At 39.3% G+C, this 17069-nt stretch overlaps 1 protein-coding gene across 6 annotated transcripts in view; it reads right to left on the bottom strand.

Annotated features, from left to right (window-relative positions):
- The window catches only part of arpp21 (cAMP-regulated phosphoprotein, 21), a 511143-nt gene that overhangs the window by 93260 nt on the left and 400814 nt on the right, over positions 1–17069 (bottom strand). For 2 of the 6 annotated variants that reach the window (XM_051935894.1, XM_051935896.1), the window contains exon 1: positions 15785–15938. The exons of 3 other annotated variants lie outside the window; for them this stretch is intronic. The gene's annotated coding sequence lies outside the window, so the exon portion shown is untranslated. Of the gene's footprint in view, positions 1–14032; positions 14085–15784; positions 15939–17069 lie in introns of those variants that run through there. One more of the 6 variants, XM_051935895.1, reaches the window with a different exon arrangement.

Below are 17069 nucleotides of genomic sequence, written 5' to 3'. Positions count from 1 at the left end.
GAATCAAAGAGTCTGAGCAAGGTCACCACTTGCCTGCTGTCAGCCATGACATTGCAATGCTACAGAGCCATAAAGCAAGGATAAAATGAAAAATGGAACACAACAAGCAAAAGAGATGATTTCAAATAGAAGATTACCATTTTTGATGCATAGGTTCATTGTTACATCGCCCCAAGGTCAGTGTACCTACTCTCAAAACAAACTCTTCATCTTATATATACTTATTCCCTTTGTTGTCCTTTTAAACATTTTGTTGTTATGCTTTTTCCTGTAAACTGTATTGTTTTTAAAATTACATTATATATTATATTATCAAAGATTAAGTATCCCGTGTTTGAATATTACCATATATCTGATCATTGTCTGTGTGGAGTCTGCATGATCTCCCAGTGTCTGCAGGTGTTTTTCCTTCACATCAAAATGATTTATATACCCTAAGTAATGTAATATTCTAAATAAATGGGCTGCATGAATGTGAGTGAGCTCTGCAATGGAACAGTGCTCTGCGAAGGGTTGCTTCCAGCCATGCACCTATTAAATGTTCTGTATTACAAATTGCAGGTAAATACAAAATGCAATTGCATAACTGCCAATGAGAATGTATTATCTGGAGGTGATGAGCCTGTAAGTTAATTCTCGTATTTCCTGTCCTGAAGAGAAACAATTCTCACTAAGGTGAATGCAAAAGAAAACAGCAAAAATGTTTATATGTGATAGACATATGTCTGCAAGAAACAGGCCTTTAAGAAATAATGCTGATAAATAAATTACACTTTTTGAGAAGTGTACTACTGACATTCAATACATTGAATATATCACTGTTAATTGATGAAATTTGAGTACATTTTAGATCACTTTAAAAAAGAACACATCGAAGGAAGGCATAAATTATTAAAATTTCAAGCAATAAATACAGATAAATGCTTTGTAGTAATGCCACAAGCACTGGTGTGCAATATTACAAGCTCAATATTGGCCTTCAAGGTTCAATTACAAAAACACCCAACAAACAAAACACAAACACCACACCACACTTTGTGTCCATTTTCCACTCATTATGTGCCTGTTATGTGTTGTCTTTTTTGTTTTTTTCACACAAGCCTGTATACCTCTGATCAAAATCAATCCTAACCTACACTGTCATTTAGCTGTTCCGATTGTTGACTGTTTTGTCTATACTGTGCCACTTCTAGATTTCTTGTACTGTAGGAATATGAGTAACTGCTTGAAATTAAAGTCATATGACTTATAATCAATTGTCAATCAGGACCAGATAATTCTACTGATCCATTGGCTACAACCATTATGACACCATCAACTAATAAGGCAATCTAACAGGACAAGCATCTGGGTATTCTGTTCCACTCTCCTGCCAGATCTACTACCAGCTGGACCTACAGTACAACTTCAACTACCACAAAGTGTTCTTGACCCTAGTACACAAGTTCTCCCTACCCAATAAGTCTTTGAGTGGGATTCTCACAGTAAAAGAGATTGATGCTGCTCTTTTTAACCATGTTGTCCCCTTGATTCTTGTTTTTTTACCCCATTTATACATGAAAGGGTTAAAATGCTTCCTGCTGTCCAGACTTGAAGATTGTTCCCTTCTGATTCTTCTGTGATCTGCCCAGTGGATACCTTTTCATACAGAGTGAATGACACTATGCTTTGTTTCTAAAATGAAGGGTATTTGTTGATACCCTGATCCTGCGTTATCAATATCTGTCTCTTGTGGAATTTGCATGGTTTGGCCTGCGTCTGCATGCACTTTCTCCCATGTCCCAAAGAGGATGCTGGACACTGCATAATCTCCCTGCATGAGTGACTGTGACCCCATAACACCATCCCTCCCAGTCAAACACTCATCTCAAACAAATATGATTCCTGCCTTCCACTGAATGCTACATTGTAAGCATTACACCCCTATTCCCACATTCTTGTGATGAATTAAGAAAATGAATAAAATATTACTAAAAATATCCTTTTTAATCCTCTGTTTTTACAATGATGACTTAAAACCTGACATGCTATTGCTCCATCAGGGCACTAAAAAAAACTATGATTGGGCTCCAGAATGAAGCATGCCAATCACCACAATATTACTGAACAGGCCGAAGAAGGTACAATGAGTGCAAAGGCTGCATGTTTGTAGCCAGGGTGCTCAATTTGTCTTTTTCATTAATGAAATTCTGTACAAAAAAAGTCAAAGTTCAGAACAAGTCACTGACAGCTCTAGCCATGTAGCCTGTCCACATGACTGCTGAAGCGGAACATTAGTTGGGGTAATAGGCGCCTGCTCGTCCCAGCCTACTTTGCAGGCACTCACTAGTTGACAGCGCAGCTCTAGAGGCTATTATTCAGGGAGAAAGAGAAATAAAAACAGAAGCTGAATCCGCACTAGAATAACAACGCAGCGCAGTGGGGAGGCAGGAAACAATATTCCTCAAGTAAAACGGCTGCTGCCGCTTCTCTTTTTGAAACCAGCTTTGCCATGTAATGAACACGGTGTCAGATGTAATTTGTTATGTGCAATACAGACTTAACAAGAGACGCGAGCTCACAGAGAAGAGAGCTCAAATTTCTGAGGGCGTGCATCACCTAAGCAGTATTTGTAGGTAAGAAAAAAAGAAGAAAAAAAACTTGCAGAAATTGGCCAACCTATTTGTGACAAAAAGACTCCCATTGCAATAGCAACATGCAATTGTGTTCATCATTTATACAGCCCCTTTCACAAGACTTTCATTAGACTTTGTCTGAAAAGTGTATTGGGAGCCTCAGGCTAAAATGACACATGGACAGTTAGTCTTAAAACACCAGTGGGCCCATTGCTATACAGAGCCCATTAAAAGTGTTTCCACATTTTATTGTTGTACAATTTTGAATCACAATGGATTTAATTGTGCTTTTTTGACGCTGACCAACAGAAAAGGTCTCTTTAATATCAAAGTAAAAAAAAAATCTCTGCAAAGTGGTCTAAATTACTTACAAATACAAAACAAAAAGTAATCAAAATCACCTCATGTGAGGTGACTCACCGAAATCATCACAGTTGCAGTCAATTAGTTTAACAAGTCACAGAATTGATTACATGGAGATCACATGTCCGTAGACAAGCCGTTTTATTTGATTGTAGAATACATGCTCCTTATCTGGAAGGTTCAAATAGTAGTGAGTTTAGTAGGGTGACCTAACTTAAACGATGAAGACAAAAGAACACTCCAAGCATCTCTGAGAAAAAACAAGGAATGGAGACAAGAAAACATTCAACTCAACAAATATCCCTTGGAGTACAGTTAAATTAGTCGTTAAGAAATGAAGAGAAGTGCATATTTGCAGATCTGCCCAGAGCAGGTCATCCTTAAAAACACAGTCATTGTGCAAAATTATGAAGGGAATTAGTACAGTGGATTGAGACTGTTATTTTGAAATGAGTTCATCAAGAAAACCAGAGGACACAGTTGGAAACTTGTTAAGGGTAAATTTCGCACAAATATTAGGAAGTTTTACTTTACGCAAAGAACGATAGACACTTGGAATAAGCTACCAAGTAGTGTGGTAGACAGTAAGACATTGGGGACTTTCAAAACTCGACTTGATGTTTTTTTGGAAGAATTAAGTGGATAGGACTGTTGGGCTGAATGGCCTGTTCTTGTCTAGAGTGTTCTAATATTCTAATGTTCTAAAAGAAGAATAGTGATTAAGGTATCCAGGAGACCTATGATAATTCTGAAGGAGTTACAAGCCGAAGTGGCTGAGATTAGAGAGACTGTACAGGCAACAACTGTGATCTGGGTGCTTCACCAGTCGCAGCTTCATAGAAGAGTGGCAAAAAGAAAACCACTGTTAAAAAAAAAAAAAAAAAAAAAAAAAAAAGACTTGCAGGATACAGTTGGGGTTTGCCAGAAGGTACATGGGAGACTCTAAAGTCAGCTGGAAGGAGGTTCTATTATCTGATGAGACCAAAAGTGGGCTTTTTGGCCATCACATTAAATGCAATATTTGGTGCAAGCAATACACTGCACATTATCAAAAACACACTATTCCCTCCATGAAACATTGTAGAAACAGCATTATACTGTGGGGATGCTTCTCTGCAGCAGACCTTGAAAGCCTTATGAGGGTGCAAAGGGTAAATAGAATTCAAGAAAATACAGAAAAATCCTTTAGGAAAACCCAATGCAGTCTGCAAGGAAGAAGTGTCTTGGAAAATTTTCTTTTCCAGAAAGATAATAACTCCAACTATAAAGCCAAAGATATGCTATAATTGCTTGAATCAACAATGTTAATGTCCTGGACTGATATAGTCAAAATCCAGAATTTGTGGCTGGACCTGAAAAAGGCTGCTCACTTACAACTCCAATACAATGTGACTGAGCTATAGCAGTTTTGCAAAGAAGAGTGGAGAAAAACTGCAGTGTCCTTAAATGCAATGCTGACAGAAACCTGTGGACAAAAACTTAATGCACCTTTAGCAACCATGACAACCTTAACTAAAAATACTGATGTAAAGGGGTTGAATGCTTATGCAATCAAATATACTGCGTGTATTATTTATAATTAATTTAGACCACTTTGCTGAGATTGGTTTTCATTTTGACATTAGTCTTTTTCTGTTGATCATTTTCAAAACAAACAAATTTAATTATCAATTATTCAATGTTGTATAATAATAAAATGTGAAAAGTTCCAACTTCTTACAGAGTGAACACTTTTTATGGGTACTGCAGCTGAAAGTCCATTTATGAAAATCACTCCGTACTCCTAAGCTCCTGAATTCTCCAACTGCTAAGTATAGCTATCTTGTAGAGGGATAGAAATTGGGAGTGCTTAAGTTTTAGAACTTTGTGGTTCACTGCAGAAGCAGAGGACAGGCGTGTATGGGTGCTGTCCAAAGTGTCACTCATGAGACAAAAGGTCATAGAGCTCAGCCACCACCAGCAGATCAGTGGAGGAGCCGGTCAATGTTAACAAAGTGTCAAAGGAGTTACTAGCCTTGAATGAGGTGCCCTTCAATCAGAAACCATCCACTTCCCTGCACATTGCTCTCTCCTTGCCCCCAATTTACTCAGCAATTCTTTAACATTTAAAAGCGATAGGCCCTTGATGCTCCAAAGACATATCTGACATTTTTCAAAGGTGAACAAAGCAGGCACAAAGTGCCACATGTAGCCTGGGAAACTGAAGCCTTGTGCTGTCTTGTGCACATTCCATGCAATTAGGCATTTAACTCATCTAGACAAATGATACACAGAGAAAGATAAAGGGAAGGGGCTTAAGACTAGCAATGTGTTCTGCTCCCTCCTCCCTACAGGGAACAACATCACTTTCTCCTACAATTGGTTCTAAATGGTTGTCCTAGATCCATGCTATGTGGCTGTACTCAATGCTTAGCTAAAATAATTCCAAAAAATGCCCAAAGATGCAAAGAGAGCTAATAGAACTAAAGGACACTTATTAACCTGGCACCAGCAGACAAATGGCTGAAGTCCATCCAGCAGGTGACACTATAAGAATCGACAAAGTAGAAGATAATAAGATAGAATTGAACCTGGCAGCAGAGCAAAAGCAGAGAAGTGGTACTGGCAAAGTGGATTCATTTATTTTTGTTTAGTGAATGATACAAGATCCCCAGCTTTTCTTCATCCAAGGCAAGTTATTTAGTGGTTAAAGAAAAGCATATAAACATACAAAGTTTGTCAAATAAGCATAATCCATTCAGTCCATTATGCATATTCTGTTATCTTGTAGCTAATTGGTCACAACATCACAATACCATATCCAAACACATTTTAAAAGTTCAACCCCAATAGAAACTAACATCAAAGGCCGATGATGTAAAATCACTGTCAGTTGCAGCCCTGGGCCAGTGCCTCTTACCTTAAATAAGCCTGATGGACTGAATAGTCTCCTTTGATTTGTCAGACATTTATTCTGTTTTCTTCCTATGACTTCTACCTATAGTGTTTTGTATGTACTGCAAACAAATGGGGCTCCAGCTGCTAAATCATCTCAAGTAAAATAAATAAACTTTGGTAGAATCACTTCACTTCCAGGTTCAGGTCCACCTTTAGAACTTCTCCTTTTGCAATACTCTACAGTATTACTTAATAGATTGGCTCAAGCCTTGAGCCTTCTGCTGCCAGGTTTATTACTGTTCTTTAACTCTGTTAGCTATATTTGTAACTTAGGTTATTAAACTGAAGTATTTTATGTCAGAAAAGAACAAAGCCACACAGCTTCCTCACAATCACTATGTTCCAATGTTTTCAGACATGGCATGAATTAATTCTTTGAAATGTTCACAGTTTTTACACTTCTTTAGAGTCACAGTGCAGTAAACACATTTTTGTTGTATTTCTCTGTTTGTCTGCTTAACAATGTGCTCAAAGAATAGAATTAATATAGTTACTAATTATCAAATGTAATATATATGCACACGCGTGTGTGTGTGTGTAGTATATGCACTGTAAAACAGTCAAATACATAAACCTAGCAAGGAGGCATTTGTAAAGTGAATCAAGTAGTTGAAACTTTGTATCTACAGTAGGTTATATTCTTGAGATTTTCTTTTGTACCAAATAGACCCAAGGAAGAATGACAGTGGAAGTAACATTCTGGGGTGCTACTGATGATCCTAGGTGGTTCCAGCATTACCATGGTCCACAGCTTCATTCTTTTCATACTGAGAGTATAATTAATTTTACTCATTACAATATGATGTTGTGTTGATGTCATTTTTAAACACGGTCACAAAATAGCAGCGGTCCATGACAGAGCAAGATGATGACTTGGGTTGTGTGTCTGTTATACTTACAACTGTCACTAGAGTTATACTTCTGCCACATCATACAAAGGTGATAAACAGACAGGGTCACATTATGATGACCAAAGGGCACTAGCATCGCTTTATGCCAATTGTATGGAAGAATTAGTAACACTGACAAAAGATGAATCATAAAGTAAATTGTCATTTTGATATATCCTGGAATGTGTTGGTTGTACAATATAACAATGGAATCGCATTAATGACAATGGTTGCAGGCAGGCTCTCATATTCATTCAGAGGACAAGAGAAGAGCAACAATGATGCATTCCACCATCTACAAAGTTGTAGCTCCCTTCATGCATTATCAAGTCAAGTTTCAGACCATACACCAAAAATTCACAGAGGTGAAGTTTAATCCATTACTAAGTATTCCATTAACTACTTGCAATTGTCAAATACCGGTTATATAGCCTGTTGCAAAATATTTCTTGCTTCTCCAATGGGGATAATTAGCAGCAGATTGGTAAATGGAGATGATGCAGACAATGCAGACATTCTCAAACAGCATACCAACAGAACAACAGCTGTCACAGTGTGGAGTACCACAGCTGGTCACCTCAGAAGCTTCCTTAGGACAGTTTGACCACACAGAGTACTTATTAAGGATAGCTTAATATTTATATATGACCTTTAGATTCAAGCCTACTTGTTGCCATTTACCAACAAGGACAATGAATGCCAGCCTGCGTTTCTCTAGAATGTCTACATGATGTCAACATTTATCTAAGAACATTTGTCAAAAGTTGTAGGAAATCACCTAGACATCCCAATATGATCATTGATTATGTGGTGGAGTAACTGCACAATGCTCAGTTGGGTTCACCACTCTTGTCATATGTCGTGCTTTGTATTGCCAATAACTGAGGCTTCACCTAGTACTAATGACACCCAGGTGTAACTCCATTCCAGGCCAATAAATTATTCTTTGGTCTGGTTTTGTCCTCCTGTGTCAATTGTATAATATACTGTACATGTTCTTTTTGCTAATTTTGACATGCTAGCATTATATTCCTATGAGGATGTGCACTTCTCTCCTGATACCCCATTTACCTTACTAATTATGTCAATTGAATGGAGCAGCAGGTCTCCTTATGGGCATTGTTGTCATCTTTTCTCAGTAAAGTGCCTTGTGATTGTCCACATTGTCAATGATGTTATAAATTCAAGATTGACTGACTGGGTCAATCTGAAGATGCAGCATGTCCACGGTGTTAAAATTGCTGCGCTGTCACTTTGGCAATTGATGTGTCTTCATTAGTATCCATGGGTATGGAATGAAGGAGCATTTCCTTTGTGCTTTTGTTTTGCCTTCAGACCCTAAACCAATGGATTTGTCAGCCCAATGTATTTCTATTTCTGTTTATTTGTCTTTAATGACTATAGAATGCCAAGTTAAGTCAGACAATTCCTTAAACATCTTTCTATCTCAATATTTAATATAGAAAATTAAAGTTCATCGAAAATGAAGATAATGACAAAGATTACTAGCCATTTGAATCTATATTTTGCTTTCCATCTTGCTATGTCACAAAGTGTAGACTAAAGGGGCTGAAAATAAACATAAAGCCAGTGTAGCTCAGTGATTGCCACTAGCATTACAAGCCAAGGCCCTAATGACCACATGTAATTGTCAGAAGAGATTAAAGTTTCAGTAATAAACAAGAAAGCAATACACAATGATCTGGAGAGCCACAACATTGCCTTTATGTCATAGACAAGGAAAAATCAGAGAACATTTAAATCCTCAAAGATAAGACAGTGAGCCCTCAGCTTTCCAGGCACACTAAACCAATACAAACGTGGGGACTAGCAGAACAGAGGGAGGCACTAAACCTCAATGAATACACATGGGAGATATCAATGTGCACAAAGCACATCCCAGGTCACTCGAAATGTGTGCATCCCTTCCATTAAAATGCAGTACTGATCTGCCTGGACAATAACAAGGAGTCTAAATGAAGTAATCAATTATAGCCATTAAAAAGACATGCCGCTGAAAGTGCAAAAACCAATTGGCTCATTTTTGCCTTCCGTTCCCCATAATTAGACCAACACAAATACACACAAGTCTGGCTTATGATGGATCGAATACTGGTAGTAAAAAGGCCTTTTAAACACATCTCTATGGACACACATGAGGGTCATCCTTCATCACTTTCCCCTGCTGCGGTTTCTGCACAAAAATAGACTTCTTTCTAGAGAGTGAGCCTAGCACTTTATCCTTTTGGTCTATGCAGGAAGGTTGACCAAATCAGCCTGCACATTTTGAGATTTCATTGCACTACATTTGGAGAAATAAATCTTTGAGCTAGCTTCAGGAGGTAATTTTGACACATTTGGGTACTGAAAAGAGGGACTATACGTGCAGTGTATGAATGAATGTACACTAAAAGGCATCAGACAGAGCACTGCACATATACAACAACTCTATAGAGATGGGCTTGAATTTTTCCTTCTACAAATCTAAAACCAGGATTATAAAAGCTAGATAGCACATTTATTAGTCATATTTATGAATCACAGATAGAACTCGCGCCTCTCTGGACATCGGCTTCATTGTCTCTGTGTTTATCATTTGGTAGTTACTCTTTTTCACCAAGTGGAGAGAGGCAGAGCCGTCTTAATGCATGGGCATGCAGCGTAGTTGCCTGAGGGCCCCCACGAGCATAGGGGCCACATGCTAATCTATGTATGTTGTGACATGCTGAGTGTTTGTGTAGGTATAAGGGCCCCAGTGCACTGCTTTTCCTGGGGCCTATAATGCTGTTAAGATGGCCCAAAGAAAGCCATGCCACATGAGTTCCCTGCCAAACACCTGTAGTGTAGGTATCCACCCACAAATAAAGAACTTGTCCATTCTTCTGGGATTCCCTTGTGATGACTAACACTTTAATACTTCACGTGATTTGAAGTCAACAAGCTCTGTAAAAAGTCAAACTTTAAGGCAGAGAGGGGCATTCTGTTTTGCTCTAGAGAAAGCTTGCACTACTAATAGAACCAAGACACTCTCTAGGAGTACAGGTAATCAGGTCCTCACTACATTAAGCTAAGTTCAGAAAGTCCAGAAAGTGCCTAGTCCTAAATGAACTTAGTATTGTGAAAAAAACCACTTGCGATTTATTGCACTGTTTAATTTTCGGTTTACTCCATGATTTCAAACCATTTAATATCTTTGCATAATTTAGTAACTGCAGTCAATTGAGCCTTTTATATTCCAAAAGCAAACTGATTTATTTATGATTGAAGAGGAAGACAAATACCTATCCTTAGTATTGCTAAGGCTATGACAACAAACATCGTGTCCTTTGACAGGGCAAAATAATTAATCTCGACTGTTTTCTAAAATAATCAAACCATTCTCAAACTCGCTTAAACGAATACGGGGATATGGTGGTCATTGCCTATCGCAGTTGCTTTGTTAAAACCGGGAAACAAACCCGCACTGTACGCCAGTCCATCGCAGAAAACATCCAAGTACAGGCTAGCAATCAAGCCATCGCCGATTAACCGGACATGTTTGGACCGTGGATGAAAAACTGGAGTACCAGGAAAAAAATTGACGGACACACGGAAAAAACATGCAAAACCAAACAGAGTCAGAATCGGAACGGATAACGCTCAAAAAATACAAATTAAAAGAAGTATACTTCTCACTCCAATGATTGACATACATACATATATATATATATATATTCTCAAGGTCATGAAGTGACAACCACACTTACTACCAGACTGGGAATCGTTGGGATAGTTATAGAGAAGCAGGGTCTCCCTTTAATGGAAAAACTGGCTTATTAGTTTCTCCCACCATATCCATGTATTTTTCATTTTTGTTTCGTTTTTATTTTTAATCGTATGCATGTCAGATGATGCGCTATTGCAGAATTTCTAGTCTTAATAGCTTAGTGTCATGTAATCAATGAACCATTATCCGCATTAGATGTCAAGAAGGAATCTTGCCGCACATGGACTTAATTGGAGGGAAAGAAACCCGCTCCAGAATTTTAAAGAGACAACACATTTTTCCAAAACGCAAGATATAAACAGAAGAAAATAAGTGGAAACGGCAGGTATCTCACTCACCTCACAAGCACTGGCACAAATGATGTTCCTTTGAGTAACAAGGATAAGGCTTTCACGTGGTGTTCTCCGTGCATATATTTTGAAAATCATTTAAATACAAGTAGCAACGATCACTGTCACCCTGAACACCTTTATGAGTATTACACAAAACCTAGCCTACTGCTTGCAGGCTCTAGTGCTTTTAAAGAAATACAATTACTTACATTAAATGGCATGAACATCATCCTGTAAAAGAAAACGCTATTCATACAGAAACTTTTTTTTTTTTTTCACCAAAATCATTTTTTTTTTTCACCAAAATCAATGTAAGCAGTGAGGAAGTGTTTTCACTTAAGAGTGAGTATGACATCAAAAGGAACTGTAATTGTGGCATGCGATTACCTAGATTAATAAACATAACAGCTTTGTAAACTAGAATGCCGCAGCATCAGAAAATTCCTAAAGATACAGCGTCCCGTCCAGGGTTATATTCTTCATTACTGTGCTTCAGTCATTGAAACCCAGCATTAAGAAATCGGGCTCAGGACACAGACATTATTGCTCACTTTCTCCACACCCTGCTACGGAATTAAGAGCACAAAATGCTTATAAATCGTCTTTTCTATACGGAGTATTCTTCACGATACTGAAACAAAGAAAGCCGAAATAATGAATCGCGAGAACTCTTCCTCCTCGGTCTCCTCCTCCTCCTCCTTCTCCCCGCGTCACGTGTTTCGTTTGCTATGCCTTTCTTATTTTATTTAATTGGCTGTCGCTTTACTAAGAAACAGCTGTGCAGAATGCGAGTAGACCTTCTGATGAAGCCCGAGGAGTATTGACTGTGTGGGTGTGGTGCTTCAGTCAAACATCCTTCAAAGCAGAAGACCATTTCGCTTTACATATGTCTAGAGCAGGGTATGTATGATGTAGTCTAGTGCAAAAGCAAACTCCCCTGATTACATGTTTTTAAAATAACATACGTCTATAGATGTTATTTTCCGAGATTCGTGACTTGCTTTTTTGAAGACACCGTAATATTTATTTTCTTGAAAATGTAAACTAATGTGATCAGCGATTACATTTAAATATACAGCTCCAGTTCTTAATCGGACTCATGCGGAAATTATAGTATCAATGAACTTAACGCTTATGCTGGTCTAGCAACAATGTCTCCCCGGCGAAGCAAGTCTGTGCCTCAAAAGCCAGAGCGATCCAAATCTGCTGGGCACTTCATACATTACACTTATTGAAAAAAAAAAACAGGATCGAACAATATTACAAACCTTTGAACCAAAATGCACTGCGCTCAGATTTTGGGTACTGGAACAGAAAGAAAGAAAGAAAGAAAGAAAGAAAGAAAGAAAGAAAGAAAGAAAGAACATCGATTGCTAAGCCATCCTCCGGAAGAGTTGAGCAGAATGAATTAATAATTGGTCAGCCTTAATCAATCTTTATTTTATAACACCTTATGTTGTACAGTATATTATGATAAGGCTATAAAAACGTATTGGAAATAACATTAATGAATCTTAATACAAAGAAAAAAGAAAGACATGTCTGTTTCGTTTAATTCCTTAAGATGGTCTCGTTGATGAGTAAATCACACTAATGTCTTCAAGACTGTTACCTGCGCTATCGGATTCAAGAGATGTCAAGTCTAAGCATCGCTACTTAACTGCTTCCGAAACAAGTAAGCTTCTGGAAACGAACTGTTTCTTTTGTATAGGTGAACTTCTTTTTTTCTTCGGTCAAGTAATGCACACCGATTAATGAAGTACATTAAATCTCGCAGGTGATAAAATTTAAATAAAAAACCCTAAGATATAGTAAGAGAGTTGAAGGTACATGAGGTCATGCTAAATGACATTTTGACAATCTCACTCAAATTCATGCTTAACAGAGATATACACGAAAGGAACGCACAGACAGCGGCAATCTACTCATGCAAATACAAAGTCGCGCAATAGAAGCAGACATATAAGCACGCGTACACATCCGTGCACTCGGTGATACAGGTATACAGACAGTGGAACACCCGGCACTGCGGCACACAGAATGACACGCATAGCCCAGACATAAAAACGCGTTCAGAAATCAGACACAAACCTGCGTACAAACACTGACTCTTTGATCCTGGTACACAACACATTTATAATTTATAATATTGGTTATTAATCATTGAAAAATGCACCCGATTCCGAGTTGATCCCTGCCTTAAAGAACTGGATAACGCGAATTAGATAATGGGATGGATAATTGCAGTTTGATCACAGTAATTTCGAACTCTCCTCGTGTACCAAACAAAGTAAATACTTCTGAATATCTTTTCGTACATTCCATTCACACCTGAGGCAACATTTTTAAGTGCACAGGGCAAAATTCTCCCAGAACTCGGAAATCAGTCCTCTATCGTGTTTTTGATCTGTCATAAAATACATTTGGGGGAAAGAAGTTTTCGATCTAGCCTAAGTATGCCGGATTTTCCAACAGATTACTACAATAAGTTGTTTTCATGCCGCTTTATAGAATAGGACTGTCGAAAACCATAATTGAATTCAATGAAAATGTTAAACACATGAACCTTTTTCACAAGAGCTGAGAACACGTGTTTCTACATATGTCACGTTAATTTTTTTTTTATTATCTACAGCAAGAGTCACTTATTGCAAGAACCATTAAGACATGCGACACAAGGTTAACAGAGTGCAGTGCTTGCTGACAGTGAGCTCGCCCTGTTGTCAGGGAAATAGAATGCAGAGGACGCCTTATATTATCAATTTCCCAAATTAATGTTTTGAGGTACTGTACATAAGAGTTTTCAGACCAGAAGAGGCTTACACGGCTCAACCAGCCCCTCGCCTTTTACTTGATTGACAGGTAGAAAGCCAATTTAGACTAAGCAGCTGTTCTCGCTCTCCTCTGCATCCTACCTGTCTTACCGATGCGGTATTATAAAGTTGGTGTGAAAGGGGGAAAGGCATGCATCAGCAAGCCAGACAACATTTGGCCCTTTCCTCGTTTCAAATGTACAAGTTCAATTTTATTCATGACAGTCTAACCCATCGAATATTCGGCAGGCGACAGAACTTAATAGTAAATGAAAAAAGTCAAAAAGAACACCAGCAATCATGCATTTTACATTACCATCTGCAATTCACTCTCAGCACTTGGCAGGCAGCGCATTTCATTTAGAAATCTGTTTTGCAAAAAAGTAGAACAATATTTAAAATAAAGCAATTAACTAAAGGAAAGTGGATGAAGAAATTGAGCTGAGCTGTGAAGACCACCTGGAAGAGGAATGGGGAAAAATATTGAAATGTGTACTTGATACGTTCCTGTTCACATATAACATAGAGCCCGAAATAAATGTTCATGATGATCACACTTACAAAATGCCCTGCAGCGGAAGTGTCCCTTTTACTCTATATACACGTAAAATGACAAAAAACAAAAACAAAACAAAAACATAAAGACAAGAGAAGAACGTTCAAGCGAAACACAGGTGACATCACACTACTGCATTTACTAGACAGTGTAAACACCAGTCTTTATTGCATACAATAAACGAATGCCTGCATCACATAGTGCCTTGTCTGAATACTAGAACGTAAAATAACTTTGATAGAAATAGATCGCGGTCAGCTTCCAGAAGTTTGCAAGAAAAAAAGCACTTCATAAACTCGGCTCGTTAAAAATTACAATACCCTGGTGCCTGCAAATAACCCAGAACCATATAAACGGAGAACGTTTAATGCATAAATGCGTTCCCCGATTATCACAGGCACGATATCACGACATGGGGCTACAGATGAAAAGTCAGATTTGAAGAAGTTCCAATAGTTTCCATACAAGAGACTGTCCGTAAAGCAGTGAAAGTGAGTGTAAGATGTGGAGAGTCAAGGTTTTGAATCCAAACTCCGGCAATGCCAAATATGTGATAGTAAGGATGGACAGACAGACCTACTTATTGATCCGCGCTTTGTGCGCACACATACAACTCTCTATTTGCATAATGTGTCGTTACAAATCCACGGAGAACAGCAACCACGACTGAAATGTGAACGAAAAGTGGACAGATTAGAAGTGATGAGTGCGAGCTTAGACGCCTAAACGGTCAGGAAAACGCAACTTCTCTTAGCCCAGGTTCCGAGCGCTGAGTCGGTCAGCCGGTGGCTTCGCGGTTACGATCACAGCTGACACCCTTATCCGGCAAAACCGTTCGGCAGCTGTAAACTGCCAGTGCACACACCCCTCGCCAGTTGACATGCAATCCACATTTCCCCCAGGAGTGTCTGGAGTCTAAACTTGGTGCTGCAGGCAGACCTTCTGTTGGCACATTTCAGAACGCTGTCGGCGTGTGAGTGCAGCTGTCGCTCTCAGAGGAAGTGTTCGGGCACCTGCCAGTCGGGGACATTGGGAAGCATCCGTCCGTCTGTCCCCTCTCCTCTGTAAGCCTGGCACTTTTCGCAGCAGGAGTCACCTCCTTAATATCGATTGGTAGGTTACAATGATGAGCTCCGAACAAACGTATTCCGTTCCCCATTCCAGGAAAAATGCCAAGATGTAATCCGCGGCAGGCAGAACAGATATTTATTTTAAGAAAAACAAGCACATCAATAATGCATGTGGCTCTGCTGGCCAAGAGAAAGAAAGAAGTGCATGTGTGTGTAGCTCCGCGCCCTGCAGTGAGACGTCCCTGTGTGGTAGGGCATTATATCCGCGACGTGCCAGGCATGCCAGCAGAGGAAACGACGCGTGTGAGACCGGCGGACACATTTCATGAAGCGCTCTGAGGAAACACTCATGCAGACTGACGGACAACGCAGACAGACAGGCTACTCGCCTGCCATTGAACAATGCGAGCGACACAGAGAGACACAACGCCAGTTGCTTTACCTTGACAAAGAGGATTCCTCTCCGGCGATCTTGCTCCGGTGTCACGGCGAAGCAGCTCTGCTGTGAGGCTGCCGAGTCCAGCTACATGATTCCTCCTGTTTCTCCCCTGCTGCTGTCAGGGAAGCGCGCGAGCTCACTCCACCCACGCGCGCTCACGCCCCAACCACCACCTCCCCCCCACCCCCAACTGTTGGAAAGAAAGATATGCCTTCACTCGCGAAAGTCGCGAAACTAAGCAGAAACCCATTCAGCATCCCTTCACTTCAGAAAAGAAACGTTAGTCTAATTGGCCACTGTAAATTGGTGAGTGTGGATAACTGACATGGGTTCAAAGGTAGGTTGACCTCCCTTTCAGGTCTGGCTCCTGTCTACCAGATTACCTATGGCCTCACCGCGATCCTACATATACTTGGAAAGCAGTTTTCAGAAAATGAATGGCTTTTAGGCGCCGGCTCGCATTTTGATCGGGTTGGAATGTTTCGCTCAAAGATAACAAGGCTAAGTAAATGTTATGTGGGAGGATAACGCTAGGGCATAAAGAAAGACTTGAAGAGCTGGTCAAGGCAGGAAACAGAGGGAAAGGCTGGGCTAACAATTATTCAATCTTTTGTTTATTAATAAAATAAACAATCAAAAAGCCTGTTTTTGAGCAATCAAGGTAACAGTACAAAACCAAATGGACAAGGTAATAAATGAAAATATAACTTTAGATAAGAATGTAGTGTTAGAAGAAAAACGGGGGAAATCTAAATATTCCTGTTAAACATAAGTAAAAATAAATATTGCACTGCGGAAAAAGAGAAATTGGATTCAACGAGAGTCTTCAGCATATGGAAGTATGTGGGAGATAATTTCAGTGAGTTAATGTCAGGATGAATGGTTTTAGAGAGAACAGTGAAGAGGCTGGGCTACAGGCTCAAATTAAATGTTATGATTGATGGAGTCTCATGATAAAACACCTCAGGATAGAGAAGGAGGCACAACAGTAAATGAGCCTTCACCCAGAGTTGTGTAGGGAGTTTTTCCCTGACAGTAAGAGAACTAATGTAAATGCAGGATATGCAAGATACAACATTGGAATTGAACAGGTTGGGCAGGTGAGGGTATTAAAGAAGTTTGGGGGCAGGTTGTTTGGCTTTGCTAATGGTCGAGGAACACTTACTTGAAAATCTGAAGGACATGGTTGAAGATAAGCTGTGTGATAACCATTGGAATAAAACACATATGACTACTGTAGCCATTTCAGATGTAAAATCATTGCTGGCTTGCATATTACTTGTTACTA

This window comes from Erpetoichthys calabaricus, chromosome 13, assembly GCF_900747795.2.
Source record: "Erpetoichthys calabaricus chromosome 13, fErpCal1.3, whole genome shotgun sequence".
In the NCBI taxonomy this organism is placed as follows: domain Eukaryota; kingdom Metazoa; phylum Chordata; class Cladistia; order Polypteriformes; family Polypteridae; genus Erpetoichthys; species Erpetoichthys calabaricus.
Note: the sequence above shows the minus strand (reverse complement) of the source record. Positions and strands in the feature narration are given on the sequence as shown.